Genomic DNA, 26,444 nt, shown 5'->3' with positions numbered 1-26,444 from the left:
TTATAAGGGGTAGCGTAGGTGTGTTTTGTATGATTGTGATGGGGATCATAAATGCTGCTTACTGGTGTGGGTGTATTTTTTAATAGTATCACAGAAATGCTACTTCTAGAAAGTGCGCGTTTATCTGTGCTTATGACTCTGGTGTTTTGCAGCTTGACTCCAATCCACATCTGGGCAGAGTGACAGTTGGGGCTTTGTGCATACTTTTCCCACAGCCTGTACACAGGGAGGGTGGAGGTGTCACAGAGGTGCATTTACATACTGAATAGTCTTCCTGGGCTGAGAGAAGGGAGAGGCGGGGCACACCTACATTTGTAAAGCCTGTGCCCTGGCCTCACACAATAGGGTCATTAACCCCCCACTGATGTTTGGATTCTGTGCTGTAAGTAGAGAGGGGGCACTCCCAGAACCAGTTGTAACCGATTGGGACCTCCTCTCCCTACCATTGCAAAACATTGTAAGGACTGAGTATAAGTATAGGGGAATTTTCCCCACAATTTGGAGACTCTTTGAACATCATGGAACTGGACACAGAAATGCTGGAATGACTCACCAGGGACTGCCATGGACTGCTGCTGCTATGCTGACCTGTGACCTGCTTGGTCACTGTAAAGGACTTGCCACTTGCTGCCTTTCCCTTGTGCTGGCCTGTTGCTGGGCCCCTCCACCTGTGGGCCTTTTCCTGAACTTTTGCTCCCCACGGGCAGGGTGCTGTGGCCCCTGACCCCTGCATTTACCCTGAAGCACGAGGGGTGCTTCACTTTGCCCATGAGCTAAGCGCTTGAGAAAGCGCTTCTTTAGGGGGTTTTCTGAGCGCCAGGGAGCACTCCCCCTCACTGGTGCTTAGCGCCCTCCAAAGCGCTACTTCCTTTTTTTGCCCGAGGAAAATCACCACCACAGCCCGGGGAAAGTGCTGGCTTGAGCGCGAGCGAGTGTGCTGTCCCGTGCCCCCAGAAGACCAGGGGAAGTCTTTGTTATTACCCTTGGAGCTCGAGCGCTCCTGTCGTGCCTCCGGGGAGAATCACGCTCTGTAGAGCGCCCCCGGGGCACTGGCAGGCACCGACTTTGGTGCCTGCCTCTTCTTCGATGGCCGGGCGGGCCGCGCCTACAACTGGACTCTGGGCGGGTTCCCTCAGGCCCCAACGAGGCCGTCCTGCTGTTTTCTGGACTGCAGGCCGGGCGGAAACCTCACCAGAGGCCCCCTGCACCGCCGGTCCCTGGCGTGACCCTTGTGTGGGCCAGTTTGGATCTCTTGGCTCACCCCCTTTGTGGAGGGCCAGTCAAGGCCCGAGGGGGCCCTACAACGTTCGCGGGTCGCAGGAGGGGCCTGCCCTCAAGGTGGAGGGGATGCGTGGTGCCCCCCTCCACGATGAGAGTATTGGGTGACCTTGGCCTCCCACGTGAGGGCCGGTGGAGGCCCGGTGGTGCCCCAGTGATCACAGGCCCCAGGAGGGGCCCGTCAGTATTGCAGAGGGGGTGTGTGCCACCCCCCTCTTCCCCAGAATTTTAAGGAGGCCCCCCACATTGCACAGAGGAGCGCCGGGGGCCCCTTTCTTCTTTGTCTTCTAGGCACTGGAGGTGCCTTCATCACCAGACCTAGTAATTTTAAAGGGACAATGTATATCAGAAGTTCTTATTAGAGACTGTATTGTATTATATGTTGCCTACCTGTGTTATGATGATTTTATACATGTGTGCAAATGTTCCTTTTATGGACATGCTTGCTAATATGTTTTTCTAACTTGCCATATGTTTTCTAATGTTACTGCTATGGCCATTTTATGATATTCTTATGACAAGTGCTTTGGTGTAATAGTGTTTCCTGACTACTGCTTATGTTGCAGAATACTGAGTAACCTGTGTGTTATGTGTAACTACTGCTAGTTTGCAGAGTAACTAATGTGTAACGTTCTGACAACTGCTAAGGTAGCAGGATAGTACTGATATGTGATGTTTGGTCTGATAATTGCGTTGTGTACAATTCAGTATATTTTCATATAATCTGGTGTTGTGTTTCCTTTGTGGTGGGGATATTGCGTCACATGTGTTGTGTGTGTTGTGCAAACGCTTTACACATTGCCTTTGGGATAAGCCTGACTGCTCGTGCCAAGCTACCAAGGGGGTGAGCAGGGGTTATCTTGGATGTGTAACTCCCTTGCCCTGACTAGAGTGGGTAGGTTATGCCTGGCTTAGGTGCATACCCTAGCCAACCAGAAACCCCATTTCTAACACTGTGTTAAAGCTGAAGGTCGATATTTTGTTACAGCGAATTTCACAGATTACTGTAGTATACAGGAGATATGGTATGGAGTATGGGCAACATCCTCTGACAAACCGTGGGGTAGATTATTTGCACTGTGATATTTCTTGTTGGGCCCTAAAGAGGAGGATTGCATATTATTTCTTAAACTATAATATTATACAAATTTGTAGTTTTGGGACGCTAAGCCTTGTCATATGGAAAGCTTAAGCTCAAAACAGTAGGCTTGAATTATTTTGGTGATAAGCCAATGACAACGGTGTACTCATCATAAAAAGTGACAACAATGGATTGAATAATTTAGTGTGAAAAGCCTAGCTAATGCCAAAAGGCCTCTTACAGTGGATTTTTTTCATACTGTTTTGGTGAGCCCAGCTTCTCTGCAGGTGAGACCTCAGACTTTCTGTGTACTCTTGCTATTTGTTTAAAAAAAGTGTTTTTTCCTACCCATGTCTGTTTACATTTGGCTCCCTGTTTTTTCTGCAAATGTTTGAATTGCTCCTCCTAGTTTTGGACAAAGACTGAATTAAGCTACCCCCACTTTTTATTTTTTTACAAAGGCTACATACACCTCAGTGGCTAACCATAGACTGTTTAGGAGACGGCTTAAGCTGCTCTGTGATTTACACTATGTTTGGAAGTGTATGAAAAACTTGTTTTTGCCTTGAGAAAGTCATATATTTGAGAGTGCGACAAGCAGTATTTCAGTGGCTTTAAGTTTGTTCCTTACCTAAAAAATAGAACCTGCAAGTTTGGAAGTGTGGATTGTGCCTGTCTGTATCCAAGGAGATTCTGAATAGAGGAGCACCTCCCTCTTCTCTTCCACAGTGGCCTGGGCTTAAGGTAACTTGGTTGTAGTATGAGTTTCTATTGGTTTTTGCATTTGTTGTTGTGGTTGGTTGTTGGGGCTAGTATTTCTATTGGTTTGAGGGCTTAGGGTTTGTGTTCTGAATGGCTCTAGGGCTAGGGCTTCATATTGGAGTAAAAGTCTAGGGTTTGTAATCTGATTGGGGCTAGGGCTCCTATTGGACTAAGGGATTAGGGTTACTGTTCTGATTGGCTGTCAGGGCTAGGGTTCTGATTGGTACTAGGGCTTCTATTGGATTAAGGGTTTAGGGTTACTGTTCTGATTGGCTGTCAGGGCTAGGGTTGAGATTGGTTACTAGAGCCATGTTTCCCATTTGCTCTTGGATTTATGGTTAGGATTCTGATTGGGTAGCAATAGTGCTAAGGTTCAATTGGCCAATAGGGCTATTTAAGCCTAGGTATCGGGGCATCTCAGCTTGGGGTTCAAGGCTAAGGGCGAAGAGGACAAGGGCAGCTGCCTGTTTGTTTGGGACAGGTCGGGCTTAGGGCCAGAGATGTTGCCCAATTTTTTATTTTTCAAAAAATGTCCTTTATACCTCCATATCCTTCCCAAAATAAACTACATCCATATCTTCACTCACTACTCCACAAAAACAAAACACCACTCACACACAAACACATCAAACTCACACTTTCAAATTACTTTCCATCACACTCACTACCACCCTCCTGACTACACAAATAATGCAAATCCAAAACCAATTTTACTTCAACATTCACATTCTTCACTAATATCTACCCCTAGCACCCCAACACCGCAACATTCATTCACCCGACCCTCATCCATTGCACAATTCAGAGCCTTACAATATGACCTACATGCTCCACCACTACCCGTAACCCATACTTCTTCCACCCTAAACAGACACATACAAAATATACAACATTCCAGTCTTCACAATTTAGCACCCCCATGTCTATTACACAACTACTCTACAAAACCAACACAACTCACCATCTCGCTCACAACCACAATCTCTGCCACCAACACACGCAAGCATAACAAAATGCCTTCTAAGACTGCTGGACAAGGAACACAATATAGAAAAACAATACCACTGTGACCCCCATACAGTTAATGTCAGCACCAATGACTCACCTGGTACAAGTTCAATATATACTGATAATTCGTCGACAAAACAAAATCACACCACTACCTGTACATAATCTCCAAACTGCCTACTCATAAATGCTCTATCACACTTTAAAAGAAAGTACCACATCTACGACCTACTCACCTACACACAACCTGACTTACTCTTCATAATTGAATCATGGTTGGGAGATGACATGGCCCCAGTGTTGCAAGAAGCCGTTCCTTCATGCGATCAAACCATCACACAAAACCATCTAGGCAAAAAAGGAGCTAGACTAGCTGTTATATTCAAACAAGCAATACATCTCATCAAAACAGACATTTCTATACATGCAACCCTACACCAACTTCCTCCAGTAATGTCCTCCTCCTTTAAAGACCAACACCTAGAAATTCTAAATTCCCAGACACATTTCTAGACATTTCTAGACACAGTTTCAAACCTTGTAACATTATACTCGAACCTATGCATTTTTGAGGACCTAAACATTTGGTGTGACAAACTGAATGCGCCCAATCCAAAAGCTGTCATCACTGGACTAATCACATGGAATGTACATCAGATTGTACACAATCCCACACACATCACTGGACACATCCTAAATGTTGTTTCTACAAGCCGAGACCTAGTTACCATTCACAGTATCACACTGGTCATATGGTCGGACCACCATTTGGTTACTATACAACATAAAACACCACACATCAACACACCCAAGACTAGCTTACATACATACATCCACCTATCAACCATTGAACAAACTCAATTTTGAACACTTAGAAACACAACTAACAGCCAACACAGGTCTAGAAACAATACATTCTGTTTGAAAACTTTACAAGTGGCTACAGGAAGTTTCAATATCCTAATACCACTAAGGAAAAAAACTAAACAGGGCAAGAGAAAACAAGCACCTTAGAGAAATACAGAACTAAAAAAGATAAAACAACAAATCAGAAGGCGGCAACAAACATGACTAAAATCAAACAGCATTCAAGACAAACTTCAGCTACACAAACTGAACAGAATATAAAAATAAAAAATCTAAAAAAAGGTGCTACGCAGAATTTAAAATGCTACATCTGCATATAAGGATAAGGAATTTCATAAAATTCTCAATAAATTTAGCAAACCTAAATGCATGGAAGGAATTCATGCCATTACTCAAGATTTCGCAGACAAACAGGCAAATCATTATGCAACCAAGGCAGACACGTTGGACTCCTATTTAAAATAAAGAAAAACCACCAGCACTGACACATTTCTAAAAAATCGCTCCAAGAGTAAGCCAACCCAGCCTCTGCACTACAAACATAACAAAGTGAATTTATGGATCAAACAAAGCAAGCAGTCCTTCCAGCTGCCCTTATGACCCTTGTCCACCCTACATCTTCAGGAATATTATTTTATGTTCCTCTGCTGCCACACCAGTAAGAAGAATCATCAATACTTCTTTAACTATAGGGAATCTTCCCTGAAGATCTTAAAAAGGCATTTTGCACCGTTATTAAAGAAAGCAAACCTGGACCCACAGGACTTCAACAACTACAGACCGATTACAAATGGTCCTTTCCTGGGCAAACTGATAGAAATAGCAGCTTTTGTCCAGATGTCACAATTCATTGACGATCACTCCATACTTCCAGACTACCAAACTGGATTCTGCCTAGAAAAAGGCACTGAATCTTCCCTCATTGCCTTCTGAGATGGTATTAAAAACACAGTAGACCACAAAGGAGTTGCTGCAGTGCTTCTCCGGCATTTGACACAGTTGATCATGACACTCTAATACAAAGACTTTGCAAAGCCGGTCTAGAGTGGACTGCTCTTTACTGGATCACATCCTACCTTAAAAACAAAACTAATGTCATCTATACTCCCCCTTTATCATCCAAACCCTACCTCAAAAAAGAAAGGGTTCCTCAAGGCTCAATCATCTCACCCATGCTTTTCAACATGTACATAATGTCATTGCCAACAATGATCAATGAATTTCAACTAACATGGTACAACCATGCAGATGACACATAAATAATCTTTCAACTGGAATGCCCCAAAGGCATTGCAAACTCACAGATGTTCAGTTGCTTCAGAGCCATTGATCAGTTGATGACATGGAGCCATCTCAAACTGAATGCTTCCAAAACAGAAATACTTACGTTTGGTGATTGGAAAAATTATGACTTACTCTGCTCCTGGCCTGACGATCTGGGGCCAGCTCTTAAACTATCTAAGGAAGTAAGAAACCTTGGAAATACCATGGACTCCAAGTTAACAATGAATGCTCAAGTGGACAAATTAGCAAGATCAAGCTTCATCACCGTGAAAACTCTGCAACATATCTTTCCCCACCTTGGATTTCCACACAAGGTGCAGCCTACTATCTCTCTTGTACTAACTAAACTGGATTACTCCAAGGGTCTCTACCATGGATCATCTCTTTCTACTATAAAAAAAAAAACTACAGTGCATTTAGAACTAGGCTGCCAAACTACTGCTATATGTAAAGCCACTAGCCCATAGCTCCCCTGCGTTGAGGGCCCTACATTGGTTACCGGTTGCCAGAAGACCCACTTTTAAGCTGTTCTGTGGCACCCACAAATCAATACATGGAACAGGACCGTTTTTCATCAGGAACTAAAACAGGAATTTCTTTCAGCAAATTCACCTCCGCTAAAGATTGGCACCTCGCCTCAAAACCTTACCATACAAAAATAAGACAATAGATTGTACATCTTTCTGTTCAAGCTGCCAAACTGTGTAACTCCTTATTACCCAAATATAAGCTTCACGGGTAACAATCTTATCTTCAGAAGGCTACTCAAGAGTTGGCTTTTTCCTACATAACCACCATACTCAAACAGCAATCAACTGCATATCCCTGTCTGCTAAACATGTTATAATTCCTTTATGAGTATATATCTAGATATGTGTATTTATTTGTACAAATACGTATTATAATATTTTTAACTTAAAATATATACATACTCTTTAGGCCTGTTTAACAAATGTATATGTTACTTCTATTAAATGTAGATATATTTTATTTGTATGTGTATGAATGTGCATACCTATTATGGATATGTGTGTATATATATATATATATATATATATATATATATATATATGTTTTGTTCAAACAAAGCCACCAAAGAATATGCTGAACTCTAACGAACAGGTGCTACCCATGCGTGATGGTGGAATCAGGATAACAATATGCCAACAAAGTTTGGGAGCGCTCACAGGTAAGTTGAATCCATTTTATTTCGCCCACCGACGCGTTTCAACAAACACTGCCTTTCTCAATATGATTGGCGAACACTAGGTCTCACACTGCACTTCCTTTTATTTGCAAAACATCATAGTCAGAGAAAACGGACTTGCATTCAAGTGCCTACATTATTGCAAAGTTAATAGTTAGTCTCATTCTGAATTCCAAGACTTTTCCTTCTCAAGTGCATTGGTTTACATATGCGGCACAACCCGATGTATAGTCTTCATTCCAGCTGAGTGCTTCTTATTCATAATTGTCAATAAATATCACTTCCCTCATTCTGCTGCACACATTGAGAAAGGCAGTGTTTGCTGAAACGTGTATGTGGGCAAAATAAAATTGATTCAACTTACCTGTGAGTGCTCCCAAACTTTCTTGGTATGTATATATCTATATATATACATATATATATATATATATATATATATATATATGTATTATTCAACACTTGATATGTGCATGGGTCATTGTATAGTTTCTATGTAAGCTGCTTAATTAGATGCTTATGAGTCTCTGTTTTTATTTTACCTATCACAATAGATAAATATTCTCTTAACTATTTATTTACAAATATTTCACTGAAAGATAAGATACTCTTATACAAGTATACAAATGAATTAACTTCAAATACTGTGACTATTGAAAGCCTGCGTTTATACAATATAGCTTTAAATCTCAACATATTATATTCCTTACATATTTCTTCCCTTGATTATGTAATCAGATATCTATATATTCGTTAGACGTGGCATCCTTGGTGTGCTCTCCCAAAACATTTTGCCTCTGTTTCCCAGGTTGTTGATGTGTGCTGGACTCTGTTTTTGCTGTTTTTTGCTGTTTTTGCTACTCTGGGCACTTTACCACTGCAATCCAGTGCTAAAGTGCAAGTGCTCCTATGTGAAATGTATGTGTAATTGGATTTCCATGATGGAATATTTAATTTGCTGGTAAGTCCCTAGTACAGTGCACTAGAGGTGCCCAGGGCCTGTAACTCAAATGCTGCTAGTGGGCCTGCAGCACTGGTTGTGCCACCCACATTAGTGGCCCTGTAAACATGGCTCACACCTGCCACTGCAGTGTCTGTGTGTGCAGTTTTAACATGTCTATTCGACTTGGCAAGTGTACCCACTTGCCAGGCCTAACCCTTCCCTTTTCTTACATGTAAGACACCCCTAAGTTAAGTCCTAGGTATCCCCATGGGCAGGGTGCAGAGTATGTTTAAGATAGGACATGTACTAATGTGTTTTATATGTCCTGACAGAGAAATACTGCCAAATTCGGTTTTCATTGTGCAAGGCCTATCCCTCTCATAGGTTAACATGGGGGCTGCCTTTAAATATCATTAAAGCACAAGTTCCCTTTGGGAGTAGATGGACATATGGAGTTTGGGGTCTCCGAACTTACATTTAAAAATACATCTTTTAGTGGAGTTGGCTTTGAGATTGTGTTTTTGAAAATGCCACTTTTAGAAAGCAGGCATTTTCTTGCTTAAACCATTCTGTGACTCTGCCTGGTGGTGGATTCCCTGTCTGGGTTAGTTTGACAGTTGGGCTGTTTGCACCTCTCTGTAGACAGTGACAGAAAGGGAGCTGGTGTGTAGCCTACATATGCTGATGAGCAATCTGTGCTAGGAGGGCTTGGAGGAGTGGTCACATACACCTGAAAGGGCTGTTCCTGCCCTCACACAATGCACTCTTCAAACCCCTGGTGTGTGTCTGGGGCCAGGCCTGGGCAAGGCAGGATCTCACAAACAAGAGACACTTTCCTTTGAAGTAGGCCTACTGCAAAGGCAGAAAGGGGTATAAGAAGAGTACCCAATCCCCTGAAAATTAGATCACTTCTGGAATCAAGAGGAATATCAGCCAAGGAGAAGAGCTGAAGAGCTGAGAAGTGCTGCCCTGCTGTGACTGTGCTTTGTGGAGCTATGCTGCAGTTGCTGCTTCTGCTTGTGAAAGGGGACAAAGATTGGACTTTGTTGTGCATTCCTGCTGGTGAAGAATCGCCAAGGGCTTGAACTGTGATTGACTCTTCCTGAAACTTCTGCCCTGCCAAGTGGTGCCCTATCCAGTTCCAGCACCCTTGAAACTTGAAGCTGGAGGACAAAGACTGAAAATCCATGCACAGATCGCCGTTAGGGGAATTTTTCCATGCATCTTCAGTGAAGCAGCTGAAAAACGACTCGCTGCCGGCTTCGCGGCTGAAATCAATGCTCCACCAGCATTGCGGCTGGAAGCTCAACTCAATGTGGCTGGAGAAAGGACGCGCAACACCCACTAATGGAGGCTGATAATGATGCAAACCCCACGCAGTGCAGTTTTGTGATACCGTGTGACCGGATTTTCAATGCAACATCGCTGGGCGCGGAAAAACAATGCAAAGCCTGCCCGGACCCAAGGTGCCTGTCTAAATCGACGTATCGCTTTCATGCGGGAGAGGAGAGATGACGCACGCCGACCCGACGGAGGAGGAACAACACACGGTCTTGCTTGCGAGTGAGAAATCAACGCATCGCTGGCCTTTTCCGATGCACACTTGCCCGTGCGGTGTTCTTTTGACGCTACCCAGGTACTTTTGTATGCTAACAACATTCTCACTGTTTTCTAAAGGATTTGAGACTCTTACTCTTTGAAAATTCATAACTTGACTTGTGTATGTTGGATTTTTGTCGTTTTGGTCTTGTTTTGTTTAGATAAATATTCTCTATTTTTCTAAACCTGTGTTCTGTCATTTTGTAGTGTTTTCATTGAATTACTCTGTATTGGTACAAATACTTTACACATTACTTCTGAAGTTAAACCTGACTGCTCGTGCCAAGCTACCAAGGGGGGCGAATGGTGGTTAACGGAGTGTGATTCTCCTTTACCCTGATTAGAGTGAGGGTCCTTGCTTGGACAGGGGGTAACCTAACTGCCAACCAAAGACCCGATTTCTAACAATACTTACTACTCTAATCCTGCTGTACAAGAGAAAAAAACAAACATTTTAGTCTCTCGAAAGCTTTACTCTGTCTGACCATTACCCTACACATTTATCAATCCATCCTCTATCTCCACTCTCTGACTCATCCCAACCCATTCTACTACTATGATCTACAAAATAATCCTACCCAGACTATTCCCTCCTTTACTCCTTCTGGCTCACCCTACCCCTCAGTTAACAACTATGATCTCCCCAACAACCCTACTAAATTCTCCTTCATTTATGTGTTGTTTGACTCATTCCAAACCCCATTTAACTACTATGGTCTCCCTAATTTCTTTCTACAGATTCTTACATCTTCCACCTCTCCTTTACTCATCCCAAACCTCATCTTACTACTGTGATATCCCAATTAACACATATCCTCCATTATTCTATTCAAATCAACCAACAGACTCATATGTCTTCTTCTCAAATTAACTCATTCCTCCCTAATACTAATATTAACACCATACTCATATTTCCCTATACTAATCCACCACTAATCTTTCCGGGTTTCAGAATAGCATGTCGAAAAGCACTTCAATGCCTCGACAGGAGTAGTAAGTACTATATAATTGCAATTACAATTACAATTACTGTGTTCAAGGCGGTAAACCGTATTTTGTTACATAGAAACAAACAGGTTTTCATAGTAGGCTAAGCTGCTCTTCACCCCCTCTGATACAGCACATTTTGCAGAAACCTTTTTAAGCTCTTTTAGGATGGGCTGTATATTGTTTTGACAACCATATTTTTAACATCATGACTGCAAGCCTGAGGGCTGCCTTGTGGGAAAACCGATGCTCAATGCAGTAGCCCTGGAATGAGTATTGTGACATGCATAAAGAAAAAAGTTATAGGCCTGATTGGTTCATTAGGAATAGCTAGATCAGATGCCATGGGCATAATATATTTACCATGGAAAATAGGACAAATACAGTCTGTCTGAATTATGTATAGTGAAAAGCACATGTTAAAGGCAACAGGCCTTCAAAGGAGGTGTTAACATATTGTGTTAAAGTCTGCAGATCATTTGTTTGTTACATGGAAGCTGGCTGATTACTGTAGTTGACAAGGATTTTGTTGCCAGTTACCGCCTCTTACAATTGCTGTGTATAGGAGATTTTGAATGGAGCAGTGGGTCAGCCCACTATTGAAATTTTCTCGCTTGCCCTGGGTGAGACGTCTGTTCACCTGATCACATGTACACACTACCTGGAAATAAGTGTGCTTGCTATAGCACTGGTGAGCCTGTTCTTTCCTTTTCCATTTTTTCTTTGTATAGGTTCCCTTTCAACCATTTTCTTCTCCTTCGTTATTTAGTTTGTTGTTTTGGGGTACCTTGCTTTCTTGCCGTCCATTTCAACTCCACTGTGCCATAAACCAGGCAGCTATTTTGAAATAGCAATGCCCATAATGGATAATTTTTTTCCTATTGCAACATGGCTGACATGTTTGAACTTCAAAACAATGATGTAATGCTCAGTACCACTCTGTTGAACTTGGCCCACTCCCCAGGGTCACCCCCAAACGTTTTGTCTTCTCCCCTCCTGATTTGCTGAATTCTTTTTTGTTGGGTTTAGGACTGCTAACCAGTGCTAAAGTGCATGTGCTTACTCCCTAAACCATGGTAAAACAGGCTTACATCCAAATGGCACATTTAATTTACTTATAAGTCCCAAGTAAAGTAGTACTACATATAACCAGGGCCTGTAAATGAAATGCTACTAGTGATCCTGAGGATTTATTTTACCACCCATTTAAGTAGCCCTTTTAAACCTTTCTCGGGTCTGCTACTGCAGCCTGCGTGTCATTTTCAACTGCCAACTTGACTTGATAAAATAAACCTTTTAAGAAGTTTGAAACTCAATTTTTAACACATATAAGTCACTTGCAGGGTAGGCCCTAAAACGCCAATAGGGCAGAGTGCATTGTATTAAAAAAGTTGGACATGTACTATTAAGTTGAACATGCCCTGGTAGTGAAAAACTCCTACATTCTTTTCCACTACTGTGTGGCCTACCTTTCCCAAAGGATAATATTTGGTTACCTTATTAAATTTGATAAGTGATAACCTTAGTTTAGGAGAAGGTAGAAATTTCATATGTGGTGTCTCGAGAGGGCTGTCAATTAAAATCCTCCTTAATACTGAAGTTGGATTCTAAGTCATAATTCTGAAAATTACACTCTTATAAAGTTGGCATTTTCTTATTTTAACCATTTGGTATCTACAGACTTTTTCATAGGTCAAATGACTAGGAGCCTGATTTAGAACTTGGCAGATGGGTTACTCTGTCACGAAGGTGACAGAGATCTCATCTGTGGAAATCTAAATTCCATTGAATATAGAGGGATTTAGATTTCGGCGGACACGACAGCCGTCACAGTTGACAGAGTAACCCATCAGTCAAGTCCTAATCCAAGCTCAGGTGTAGTCTCAGTTGACCTTTGTTTATTCCTCCTATACAGCCCCACTTGCACTTCAAAGACACTTCCTAAGGTCACACACAAAGAACGTCACACTACCCTTTCATGACTGTAGATGGAGTGGGACGAGAGGTGGGAGACAGGATATTCCAGAAACATCTGTGGGGGAAAACTCCAGAAGTTCCATCTACTGCAAAGTATTTATCAGGTATAAATATAGGACCCTCAGACCAACCTTCAGTTCACTTCTTGGGTTGCAGAAGGACTCTCAGAGGACTTCCTTCCTGCCTGTCATTTGCTGCATATTTTAGAGGCCTTTCCTGCTACATAAATTGGATTTCCCTGATGCCTGAATCCTGACCTATGCCCTTAAAGGATTGCACTGCTGTTTTCTTCAGGAACCCTGGGCTACCAGAGTGACTCCAAGGGCTAGTTGGCTGATTTCCTGATTAGAGCCTCAGGGACAGAAAAGGCTCCAACCATCTTGAAGCCAAACTTGGACCCAACCTGAGTGAGTCCTGACCTTCCAAATTGTGCTCCCACAACAGTGGACCCCTGGGCGAAGTGCTAAAACTGCCCAGAAAGGCCAAATCTAAATATTGGGACTTGAAAAATGTTCAGCCAAACATTGACCTGAGAACCAAGACCTACCTGCTCACTATTCTGCTCAAAGTGCATTGTGGGCCGGCTTAACATTGCAGTAGCTTCTGCTACATTCTTCTCCACAGCAGCACATCATGTTTAATGGCTCCTCTTTTGAAGAGTATCCTGCCTCCAGGAGCACTCATTCAATACAGCCTGCAGCTTCATCCTGCTGGAGAGTTTCTGTTGGACCTGGCCCTTTCTGCAGGTTCATCCCCAGACTTTTTGCCTCCTTCCTCCTATTTTTCTGACCTCTTGCTGTTGGCTCTAGGACTCCGTGCACTTTACCACTACTGATCAGTGCTAAGGTGCAGGTGCTCTCCCTTCTAAAGTTGGTATGATTGGCTTATACCTAATATTTAATTTACATTCAAGTTCTTTGTACAGTGCTATCTCTATACCCAGGGCCTGTAAATTAAATGCTGCTATTGGGCCTGCAGTGCTGCTTGCGCCACCCACTGAAGTAGCCTTTCAAACCTGTCTCAGGACTGCTAGCGCAGGGCCTGCATGCGCAGTTTACTGCCACAGGGACCTGGCATCTACATGTACTTGCCAGACCCAGAACTCCTCTTTTACTACATGTAAGCCACCCCTTAGGAAGGTCTAGCTAGCCCTATGGGCGGGGTGCTTTGTATGTAGAAGGCAGGACATTTGCCTGGTTGTGTGGCCTATCCTAGTAGTGGCAAACAGCCTATTTGGTTTCTCACTGCTGTGAGTGCTGCATTATCTTAGAATTGTATTGGAAATGCCCTGCCTTAAGTCTAGGGGGTATAGTCTGATTTATGAGGGGTAGTGTAGGCATGTTTGGTATGGTTGTATTGGTAGTGAGAAATGCTGCTTACTGGTGTAATTGAATGTGATATTACTATTACAGAAAAGCCACTTCTAGAAAGTGAGCATTTCTCTGTGCTTATGATTCTGGTGTTTTGCAGCGTGACTCCAATCCACGTCTAGGCAGAGTGACAGTTGGGCTTTGTACATACTTTCCCGACAGCCTGTACACAGGGAGGGTTTAGGTGTCACAGAGGTGCAATTGCGTTTTGAATGTTCTTCCTGGGCTGAGAGAAGGGGGAGGTGGGGCACACATGCATCTGTAAAGGCTGTGCCCTGGCCTCACACAAATGGGTCATTTACCCCCAACTGATGTTTGGAGTATGTGCTGGAGGAGAAAGGGGGCACTCCCAGAACCAGTTGTAACTGGTCAAAACCTCCTCTCTCCTTCCTTGTTAATCCACTGCAAAACTGAGTATAAGTACAGGGGATTTTTCCCCACAATTTGGGAACACTTTAGTAACAAGAAACATACTTGGAACTGGACACATAATGCTGCTGGAGGGACTCACCAGAAACCGCCTTAGACTGCTGCTTCTGTGCTGAAGTGTGAACTGCTCTGTCACTTGGAGAAACTGCCACTGACTGCAACCCTTTGTGCTGGCCTGCTGCTGGGCCTTGCTGCCCTGTGCTCCATCTGTGTGTCCCCCAGGGGCTGGGTGCTGTGGCCCCTGACCCTCCTGCAACTGTTGTTAGCAGCGCATGAGGAGTGCTGCCTGTGTTGTCCTTGCTGGACCATAGCGCCTTGTGAAGTGCTTTATTTTTGGTCCCTAGCACCTCGTGAGCACTTCATTTTGCCCCCAGGGCTTTGTAAGCAGGGTGCTGTGCTGAAAAGATCACCGTCATGACCCAGGTATATAAAAATCCGAGCGCGTGCTGGATCAGGTACCCCGGGGCACAAGGAAACAAAGTCAGAAGCGAGTTCTCTGCTAGCGTGCCCCCGGGGCAAAGCATGCTCCAAGGAGTGCCCCCGGGGTACCAACAGGCCTCGCCTTTGGCCTGTTGACTGCTGTGGCCCAGTGGGGCCGCAGCTGACTCGAGCACCAAGTCGGTTGCGGGCGAGTCAGCCTTCTGTAAAGAAGGGCAGAGTAGAAGCCTCATCGGAGGCTCCCTGCCACACTGGGCCCCTATAGTTGTTGCTAGAAGTCTCTAGCAGGAGGAAGCCTCATCAGAGGCTCCCCGCACCATTCGACCCCTTGTTGCTGGGTGGTTCCGGCCCCCCTCTCCCCGGGAACGCCGTACCTAGCATGGGGGGGCCCATGGAGTCTATTGGTGCCCAGATTTGAGCACTGGCCCCAGGAGGGGCCCTCATATAAAAACTGGAGGGGGTACTTGCAGACCCCTAACATAACACCGGCCCTTGGTTAGCGTAGAGGAGCACAGGAGGCCCCCAGTTACTTTGTGGCACTGGAGGTGCCCTCATCATTAAAACAGGTACTCTTTCTGGACATATTCTTTTCGAATGTTCCTTGTAGGGGCATGCTGGGACTTGAATGCTAACCTGTTTTCTTTATGATGTGCTATATGCTTGCCAATGCTCCTTTTATGGGCATGATGTGCTGATATGTTTCATGACTTGCCATATGGTTTCTAATGTTCCTAGCATGGGCATTTATGATACTGTCATGACAAGTGTATTGTGTAGTAATGTTTAGTGACTACTGCTTATGTTGCAGAGTAATAAGTAACTTATGTGTTATATGTGACTACTGCTGGTTTCTGCAGGGTAACAGTATGGTGTAACGTTCTGACAACTGCGTGAGTAGCAGGGTATTACTGACATATTGTGTTTGGTCTAATAAAGTTGTGTACAATACAGTTTATTTTTATATAACTCGATGTTGTGTTTCCTTTCTGGTGGGGATAGTGCATCACGTGTGTTGTGTAATCGCTTTACACATTTCCTCTGGGATAGGCCTGACTGCTCATACCAAGCTACCAAGGGGTTATTCAGGGGTTATCTTGGATGTGTAACTCCCTTGCCCTGACTACAGTGGGTGGGTTCTGCTGGCTTAGGTGAATACCCTAGCCAACGAGAACCCCCATTTCTAACAGTTTCGATATCCATGAAAGAGACTAAGGACCATATTTACATGGATGAATGTTGGGAAAAGCACTGAGTTGCCCTATACTAAAGTGAAAGGGTAGGAATGCACAGTAATTATGCAATACAGTGCATTCCTGTCCTTTCCCCTTATGCTGGTGCCATTTCAGGCACCTAGCGCCAACCCAGGCACCCTTGCACCATGATGCAAGTGTGCCGTGTTGTCAACAGGATTGTTATTGTGCAAGAAGGGCCACCTTCCTGCACAGAAACAATCCAAAGAGGTGTTTTCCTCGTTTTATATGTGCTACAGAATGCAGCACACATGGAAAGAGGAAAAACAAGGAGAAATAAAAATATTTCCCCTTGTTACTCCTGCCCTGGTGTAAGGTTTTGACGCATTCCCAGGTCTAATAGTCCTTGTATATCTGGGAATGCATCAAAACCCATGGAAGTTGCATGGGAAAACTTACTGCAACACCCATGGAACACCTCTCTGGCACAGTGTGAGGCAACCCAGCGACTTGCACTGCCTTGCCTTACTTCATATCTATGAGGCCATTCAAACCCACTCAATGCAGCTTTGCTAGGCCTAATAGATATGGTTGAGGCCTCATTGATACGGTTGGGAGGTTTGCACCAGCACTGCATCACTAAAAGTGACACAATGGCAGCACAAGCCCCTCATAAATATGCCACTAAGTCCGAACATAGAAATCATCACCACAAATTCATTGAGCATCTCCTGGACCATGACGCCTCCTCCTCAGACACTCTGAGTTTTACCTTCGGTGACATTTTTCTTCATAATTTCTTCTTTATCTAAAGGTAAGCCGAGACCTGGCCCAATTCCACTTTGTGTATCCGTCCCACGATCCACCACAGTTGACCATAAGTTTCGACTTAGCCCCTAGATGTCTGCAGTTGCACTTCAATCTTTTAGGCTCTATATTTCATAAATCCAGTTTTAGTGATTACATTTTTGACATTTTGATTTCAAATAACTGATTAAAATGTACTATATTTGTCTAAACTGGTGTGAGTTTTTTGTGGTTTCACTTTATTACTATTTAAGCACCATATAAGTACTTTACATATTGCCTCTTAGCTAAGCCTGACTGCTTTTGTGCCAAGCTACTAGAGGGTTAAGAATAGCACCATATAAGTACTTTACACATTGACTCTTAGTTAAGCCTGACTGCTTTTGTGCCAAGCTACTAGAGGGTTAAGAATAGGTTAATTTAGTGACTTTTTGTGGTTCACGCTGATAAGGATTGTTGCTGTTTCTTGAGTAGGGTGTCTCCCACATCAACCAATAATCCAATTTATCATGCATTTTAATGTAGATGACCATCCCCTGCCATGTGTAACTTTTGTACCTATTTTGTAAGCATATGTCTCACCCATGATCACCCATGATCAGTAAATCAAGAGTCACAGTTATCTTCCTTGTAGTGGGTCATTGTAGTGTCCATTGGTGGTACCAACAGTCTTTGATAGTGTAGGAGTGACTGAGAACATCCATTTAGTGGCCCCTATCAGATCTTTCAAAGTATATTCTGAGATTCCACCTCAGAATTGCAGGTGTGCGTACTTCTTCAGAAAATACCCTCCTTTCAATTTGCATCTTCTCTTGGGGTCTGCAGTACACCTAGCCATGAATCTCTAGTATTTCCAGCAATAGGGGCAAACTGAAATGTCTAGGAAAGCTTCAAGAACATCAAAGTGCTAAATTAAAGTGATGATTGACGTGCAAGTTTGTGGCATATGAATCTGAATTGGAGTTGTCGCAGCTGCAAACTAGTATCCAATAATAGCAGAAAACTGAGTAGCAAAGAGGAGCCTCAGCCAGCAAGATAAGGGAAATAAGAAGGGAAGTATTCTAGTTTAGTTCCTGATGTAGGAGCAGAATAGGAGGTTGAGCTTCCTGTTGTACCTCTTCTTGAACCATTGGCTTCCTGATCTCCAGCAAGAAAAGGAAAGAGTACCCCACCATTTTCTCCAAGCTCCCCTTCTGATGATCTGGACATTGATTGGACTCTGACTGAGTCCAGGACCCACCAGAAGAGACGAGGGAAAAGGAAAGTTTGAAAAGCCTTGTAATTATACAGTTGTTGCCATGGAAGATGGCTCTGATGACATCAGCATTATCCCTGTGTTAGAAACTGGGTCTCTAGTTGGCAGAGGTATACACCTTTGTCCAAGTAGAGACCACAGTCCTAATCAGGGTAAGTACCTACACAACCTAAATTATCCTGTGCTCACCCTCTGGTACCTTGGTACAGAGCAGACAGGCTAAACTTAGAAGTTAATGTATAAAGTATTTGTGCAGAAACTCATACAGTAACACAGTGAAAACACCACAAAAAAGTACCCCACACCAGTTTAGGGAAATAGATAATATTTATCTGAATCAAATAAGACCAAAACTACAAAAATCCAATATACCAAAGTCAAGATCTTACTTTGTAAAGGTTTAAATGAGTCTCAATCCCTAAGAATCAGTGGTTATATCCCTATAACATACGGTATCAGGGATGCATCAAAAATAACGATGCAGGTGGGTCGCAGAGGAGGAGATACGTTGAAAAATAAGGCACTGCATTGGATTTTCCTGTGCAGTACAGACAATGTGTTGTTTCTTTCCACGCTGCAAGGTAATGCATTGATTTCCAGGAGCAGAGCTTTGGTTACTCTCTGCAATGTGGGACTATTTTGATGGCCAGGGACAACACGCTGAAAATCCTTGATGCGCTGGTAAGATGGGCAGGCACTGCATTAATCCAGTAGGCAATGCAGTGATTTTTCAGCCACAAGGAAGTAGCTGTGGTGATTTCTGCAGGTGTTGCATCAATTGTCTGGGGTACAGGGATTCTCTTATCTTTGGTGAGGTCCCTGTGGCCCTGAAACTTCAGAACAGGAATCAAACTCAATCCAGGCCCCTGGAGAACACTTGTGGGGATGACAGAGTCCTTCCAGCAGAGTCAGGGGCCAGCAGGGAAACAAGCAGGTCAGCAGTCCTTTCAGAAAAGCAGTCCAGATTAGTCCTTTGGGCAGCCAGGCAGTCCCTCTGTCAGACTCCAGTTGTAGATCCAGAAGTGTCTGATTTGGTGGGATCACTGATCCAGTGCCTTTAACAAGGGGGGAAATATCAGAGTGGTTTTGAAGTGCACAAGTTCCCATTTCAACCCAGCCTTCTCTGCCAGGAGCCATGTGTGGGGTTATCAGTCCTGTGTGTGTGGACAGGCCACTGGTCTTTGAAGTGTAAGAGAGAGCCCTTCCACCCTTCCTGTCCAGGGAAACCCATCTGTATGCAAATGAATGCAGATGCAGCTGAGTGTCCTGTGTTTATGGCTGCTTGGATGGAATGCTCAAAGGGAGTTGTCAACCAGCACAGACCAAGCGTGGATCGGCGACAGGTTGTAAGCATAGATGGCAGTAAGTGCAGAGAAATGCCTACTTTCTAAAAGTGGCATTTGTGAAATAGTAATGTAAAATCCAACTTCACCAGTAAGAATACCTAGGACCTACCTTAGGAGTGACATATAGAACAAAAGGGGTATTTACGGCTTGGCTAGTAGTTTTAAATGCCAGGTCTAAGTTGCAGTGAAATTGCACCTACAGGCCTATCAATGGTAGACCTGAGACATGGTTAAGGGGCTACTTATGTGGGTGGCACAATCAGTGCTGCAGGCCCACTAGTAGCATTAAATTTCAGGCCCTGGGCATGTCTAGTGCACTTTACTAGAGGTGTATAAGTAAATTAAATATGTCAGTTGTGGATAAGCCAATATTATCATGTTTAGGGCAGAAAGGACAAGCACTTTAGCACTGGTCAACAGCTAATGAGTCTTAAAACCAGCGAAAATGAGCTCAGCAAAATGGAGGGAGGCAGGCAGGCAAAATGTTGGGGGAAGACCACCCTAACGCTGTCAGGTCTAACACCCTCCTATTCAACCTGATCAGAGGAATGTGGCAGTGGTACTACCACCATCAATATCTCCACCAGCTTCCATATTTGTAAGGCCCCTGGTGAGACCTGCATCCACCACTACCTTAATAGAAGTACACAATGCAGAGATGCAATCATTGATACACCCACCTACTTCCAGTTCTTTGAGCATTGGCAGTGCACCAGTTGCATACTAAAACGTTTTCCTCCCCAGTTTGGGACTTCTTTATGATTAGCAAGCAGGAGGATAACATTGCCATATGCTCCATTTGCCACACAAGTGTTTGTTGAGGCAAGCCTGGTTCACTCTATGGTACTAGAAGCCGATCAACCCATATGAAGAAAAAAAATCACACAGTCCGGTGGGAGGATTACCTTACAAAAATTGCTGCAGGTGCTGATGAGAGAGGGGAATCTGCTCTGATCATGATGGTAAGTGATGAAGAGGAAGAAGAGGGTGACAGCTTTATGCAAAGCAGCTTTGTCCTCAGCAGTGTGCCACCAACACCAGCATCTGCAACCTCAAAATGGCACAAGAGTCCGATGGGGACACTACCGCATACAGTGACTGCCCCAAGACACACATTGAGTGTACCACATCCTATTTCTCTCCAGAAGTCACCTGCATCAGTGGCACCACAAAAGAAAAAAATCCAGGCTACAATTACAGGCATATTTGGACAGGAGAAGCCCTATGATTGCAACCACCCAATGGCATGTTTGTACAACAGGAAGCTGGATAAAATGTTAGTGCTAGACTTCCTCCCTTTTTCTTTTGTGGAATGAGTAAGATTTTTCAAATTTGTGGAGACCATTTGCCTGAAATGGATGGTTCCCAGCCAGACCTATTTTGCCAGTGTTGTTGTTTCAGCTCTCCGTCATGATGTGCTGCATTTGGTTGGACAAGCTTTGCAGGAGAGTGCTGTTCACACTATCCACCTGATGACAGATAAGTGAAAATGTTGTCAAGCAACTGATTACATGTATATCACTGCACACTGGATCTCTTTTGTGTCAGTTAGACAACAGCTATCTACAGGTCTTAGAGCAGAAAAAAACATTTAACCTTGTTTGGCGGCAAGCAACAGTAACAATGTTTTACATGGAAAAATCCCATACAGCTGCAAACGTTTTGGAAGACTTTAACAGCAAGGTGTTTGAATGACTGTGACCCAGAGGTCTCAGAATTAGATTTGCTGCCACAGACAATGGCAGTGATATAATGAAAGCCATAGCAGATGGTGGCTATTTCAGTGTCCTGTGTTTGGTGCATTGCATCAACCTGATTATGTAAGCTTTCTCCAAAAAGAAGACATAGGCGATCATTCTGACCGCGGCGGACGGCGGTCGCCGCCCGCCATGCGGTTACCGCCGAATGACCGCCCCATTCCAACTTTCCCACTGGGCCGGCGGGCGACCGCCAAAAGGCCGCCCGCCGGCCCAGCGGGAAAGCCCCTGCAACGAGGAAGCCGGCTCCGAATGGAGCCGGCGGAGTTGCAGGGCTGCGACGGGTGCAGTGGCACCCGTCGCGATTTTCACTGTCTGCAAAGCAGACAGTGAAAATCTGTATGGGGCCCTGTTAGGGGGCCCCTGCACTACCCATGCCAGTGGCATGGGCAGTGCAGGGGCCCCCAGGGGCCCCATGACACCCGTTCACACCATCCTGGTTCTGGCGGTGAAAACCGCCAGAAACAGGCTGGCGGGAAGGGGGTCGGAATCCCCATGGCGGTGCTGCAAGCAGCGCCGCCATGGAGGATTCCCTGGGCCAGGGGAAAACCGGCAGGAAACCGCTGGTTCCCCTTTTCTGACCGCGGCTTTACCGCCGCGGTCAGAATAGCCCAGGAAGCACCGCCAGCCTGTTGGCGGTGCTTCCGCTGCCCTCCGCCCTGGAGGTCACAGACCGCCAGGGTTGGAATGAGGGCCATAGTCGTCAAGATTCTGCACTCATTTCAGTCATTATTTAAAAACACAGAAGCAGTTGAGGATCATTCAGTGTGCTAGAAAAGTACCAGGTAAAGCCCTCATACAAGAGGTGCCAGCACATTGGAATTCGACCTACTACATGTAGATATGTCTGTTTGAGCAGTACAAACTGATCAATGACTATGTCATTCAAAGAGGAGGTGATGCAACTAGGAAAAGAATGTCCATGGAGGTGGACTAATGGAGCCTAGTCAAATGCTTGACACAGATCCTACTTCCTTTTGAGGTTTTCACATGGGACATCAGCAAGGACGACAGCACGATGAGCCAAGCTACCCTGTTGTTGCATGTGCTACAGAATCAGTTAATAAAGGTGTTACAAAGGTTTGCCAGTGTGAACAGAACAGGGCATAAGTTGGTTGAAAGCCTAATCCTTTGCTTGGTTGTTCATCCAAGGCTGCAAATTGGCATTGTTTCGTCCAAAGAGTACATCTGTGCCACAATACTTGACACAAAGTACACAAAACTACTGGCCACCTTCATTCCTTTTTCAGAAGGGGATGTTTCACTATACAAGATGTGGGTTGTTGATCAAGCAAGAAGCCTGGAAGAACAGCTAGAAGGTAGAGTCCTGGGCAGAACTTCTGGTCTGCAGCTTTCAATCTCCAGAGATGGCAGGGCTGTTTCCTCATAGCAGCCAACACCAGCAACCAGAACACCAGCAACAACAACAACAACAGAAGAATTGGATTTAACCTCTTCTATGGCTTGGGTTCATGTGGCAGGGCTTAAGGCAAGTGCAGAGGCAAAGGCAACAGGGGCCGAGCGAATGAAGCACCAATGACCATTCTAAGGATGGTCCAAGGCAATCTGGACAACCCAAAAGAGGTCTCTGTGGACCAAACAATGGAGTAACAAAAATTGAAGGGGCCTCCTTGCAAAGTACATGGAGGGGCCCCCTTCCAGACTCAGTTAGGACATCTCAGCCCAGCGTCCTGTGCTAAAGGGGACCCCAGGAGCTTGGAGGCCCTCTTGCACCAGAGGGACTGCAGGGGCCTATGTTACGCCACCAGGACCATGATAGCATTGTCCTACCAGGGTAGGGAGAGGTAGTCTATAATGAAGCATGACACTTTTAAATGTGTGAGACCAACTCTTCCAAAAATTAGAAATTCCTGATATTCTCATCAATGGATGAATGTTTGGCAAACCATTAGCACGTTTCCCCTGGGGTGGAGCTTGAAGAGAGTACACCCACTTGTGGAACTACTAGTTTGTTTCTCCTAGGGTTGAGCCTCAAATAAGGGCACCCACCTTAACTTAGTTCCCCACCTAAGCCTACTCAGCCCTGTGGACTGGAGAGAGGTGGGTTGTAAGAGGCTGGCCCTCTATGTAGTATGCAGAGGTAGGCACACTGTTCAGGGGGTCCAGGCAAACACACATTGGTTTATAGACATAAAAACTAGATTACCTAACTCTCTAACTTTTAAGGTAGCTTGGTCGAGCAGTTAGGACAATCTTGGAGAAGTGTAAAACATTTTTTGTGCCCACAGTATCAATTATGCAACTCACACACTCAAAGGAATAATTCAAGACCAATTTACGAAAATGTTTCAGATTTTTATGTAAGTTTTAAGACCAAGTTCATCAAAATTGGTTAAGTATTTTTTGAGATGTGCATTTATGAAGTTTAACAAGAAATAGTCTTTTTCTGCGTAATTACGCACCATAGGAATCAATGGAAAGTCACCTTTCAAAATACTTATAAAATCAACAGGTACTCTACCAGGTTCTGCTTTTGTAGGTTGGTCGAGGTGGAGAAGTTCAGGCAGCTCCTGGTTCTGGCTGGAGCAGTGGTGAAAGGTCTCTTGAGCTAGTGCAGGGCCACTGCGGGGGACCACTTGGAAAAGTCTGTGTAACTAAGTTTAGAGGTGGTTCTTTGGGATCCCCTTGGAGGGTCAAGGTCGCAAGGTATGAGGGACCCTTAGAACACAACATGTTCTTTGCAGGGTACAGGGCAGCCGGGTGCAGAGTGAATCGGTGAGCCAGGAGCTGTGCGCAAAGATGCCCTTTGGATCTGGAGATGTCAGTTCAAGGCTTGTTTGCAGGACAACAGGGGAACTCTGGCAGAAGGTCTGGGGTGTTCCTGAAGTCCCTGACTGGGGCTTCCTCCTGGTCCTTTTTCAGCCCCAGGCGGGCTGGTTTCCTGGTGTCTGATGTCAGCTGACCAATATCCAGGGAATTAATATGGTTTGATCACTGGAGGGTGCACTGCCATCAAACGTGGCTCACTTTCAGTGTTCGTCCTCGCAATCATCAGTGTGTTGTCAGTTCCAGCTGCAACCTCTGATTCGGGAGTTAGCGGCTGGTCAGTGGATTGACCATCACTTGTTTGCTGGTTTCTTCTTGTTGCATAGTGGTACCTCCACTCCACTCTGGAGGGAGTTCTTACGTGATATTTAAAGCATGGAGATCCTCTGGGTTCTTTAGAGTTTTTCCAGTTGTCCAGCAGCTCCTCAGCAGCGACTGTTGGGTCCTGGGTGCAGTAGGCAGTGTTTGGCACCTATTCTTTGTGCAGCATTTCCACAGTTCTAGTGCCTTGGATGCACTTTGTGCTGGTCTTCTGTTTTCCGTTGCATCTGATTACCTGGTCTAGGGATGCCCACTAAATACTGAATTTAGTGGGCGTTTTATGGGAAACCTGGCAGTGTCAAATGGGGCACATACTTTTGGGTGGCTACACCCACTAAAGTGACCACATCCTGTGGGAAGGGTCGCTTTCCTATCCCTGACTGTCTATTTTGCTTCCATCTAAGATGGAGGAAAATGAAATAGAGAGTCCAGCTCGCAGGCAACACCTTAGGAGTGGTGCATGCCAGGTAGAGCCACTCCTCCTACCCTTTGTGCAGTTTCCTGCCTTTGCTCTCGCCAAAAGTGGGGGTTTGCAAAGGGGTTGAGCATCTGCTGCTAGCAGCAGGCCTGGGGGCAAGTTTCAAAGACGGTAAGCCTTTTGAAGCTCATCGCCAAGGCAGTGCACATTCCTGAGGGAGGAGGTTTTAGAACATCCACCCTGGAGAGGCATTGTTTTACAAACCAGAGAGATGGGTCTCTCCCCCAAGGTTTTTAGATTGGGTGTCTGGAGGCGGCAGGCTGAATAGAACCAGTCAGTAACCGTGCCAGGGTAGTTAGCTTTCACAGGGAACAACTCTAAGGTGACCCCTGGGTACTTTTAGGGATAAATCCAGTACTGGCACAAGGTTGGATTTATCATTCTAAGTTGTTTGATACCAAACAACTCAGGGTTCAGAGTGGCCGTCATGTAGCTGGGAAACTCGCATTGACCAGTGTACAGCACATGGATTAAAATGGCTGCTCCATTCACTCACTATGTCCCAGGTTTGGGAAGGACACAGTGGAGGCATATTGCTCATGCAGCTATGCACTCTCATATAATATGATACACCCTACCTTAGGGCTGGAAGGCCTGCCAGAAAGGTGTTTTACCCATAGTATATGCAGTGTAAGGTGGGCAGGGTACACAGTCAGTGTGCCGTTTCTAGTTTGTGTTTTTGGTTTGCACCAGGACACTCAGCGTGCTGGGTGTGCCTGGATGCATGGCCCTAAAGGGTGGCAAAATCAGTGCTGCTGCCCTCGGGAGCCTACCCTTAGTACCCTATGCCTGGGTACCTGAGTACCTTTTACTAGGGACTTATAGTGGCAGCTGTATCCAATTGTGCCAATGCATCACAACTGTTTTAGGGAAAGAGCTCTTGCCCAGGGAACCTGTTTAGCATGGACCCTGGGCACTATCAATTTCTAGGCTACTTTATCCATCAGACTGAAAATGGGAGCTAACCAGGTAAAAAAGAGGCCATTTCTCACATGGGTTGAATTGGGGAAGGCTGCTGAGTAGTGTCTGTTGGCCCAAATGTCAAACTCCTCTATCATGTAGTTGTGGTGGCGGAGCTGTAACTGGAGACAGACATGTAATATCACATCATCACATGATGGACACACTCCACTAAATGTTATCACAGATGTAAGATTGATCAGCCAGGTACATGCAACTAGTTTTCTGGTGTTGGTTGTAAATTTCCTCTGACTTCTCAGTTAATCACACATGAGTATTAGTGGATGACTGCAGCAGCCTATTCTCTTGCTCTGCC

Source organism: Pleurodeles waltl, chromosome 11 (genome assembly GCF_031143425.1).
Source record: "Pleurodeles waltl isolate 20211129_DDA chromosome 11, aPleWal1.hap1.20221129, whole genome shotgun sequence".
NCBI lineage: Eukaryota > Metazoa > Chordata > Amphibia > Caudata > Salamandridae > Pleurodeles > Pleurodeles waltl.
Note: the sequence above shows the minus strand (reverse complement) of the source record.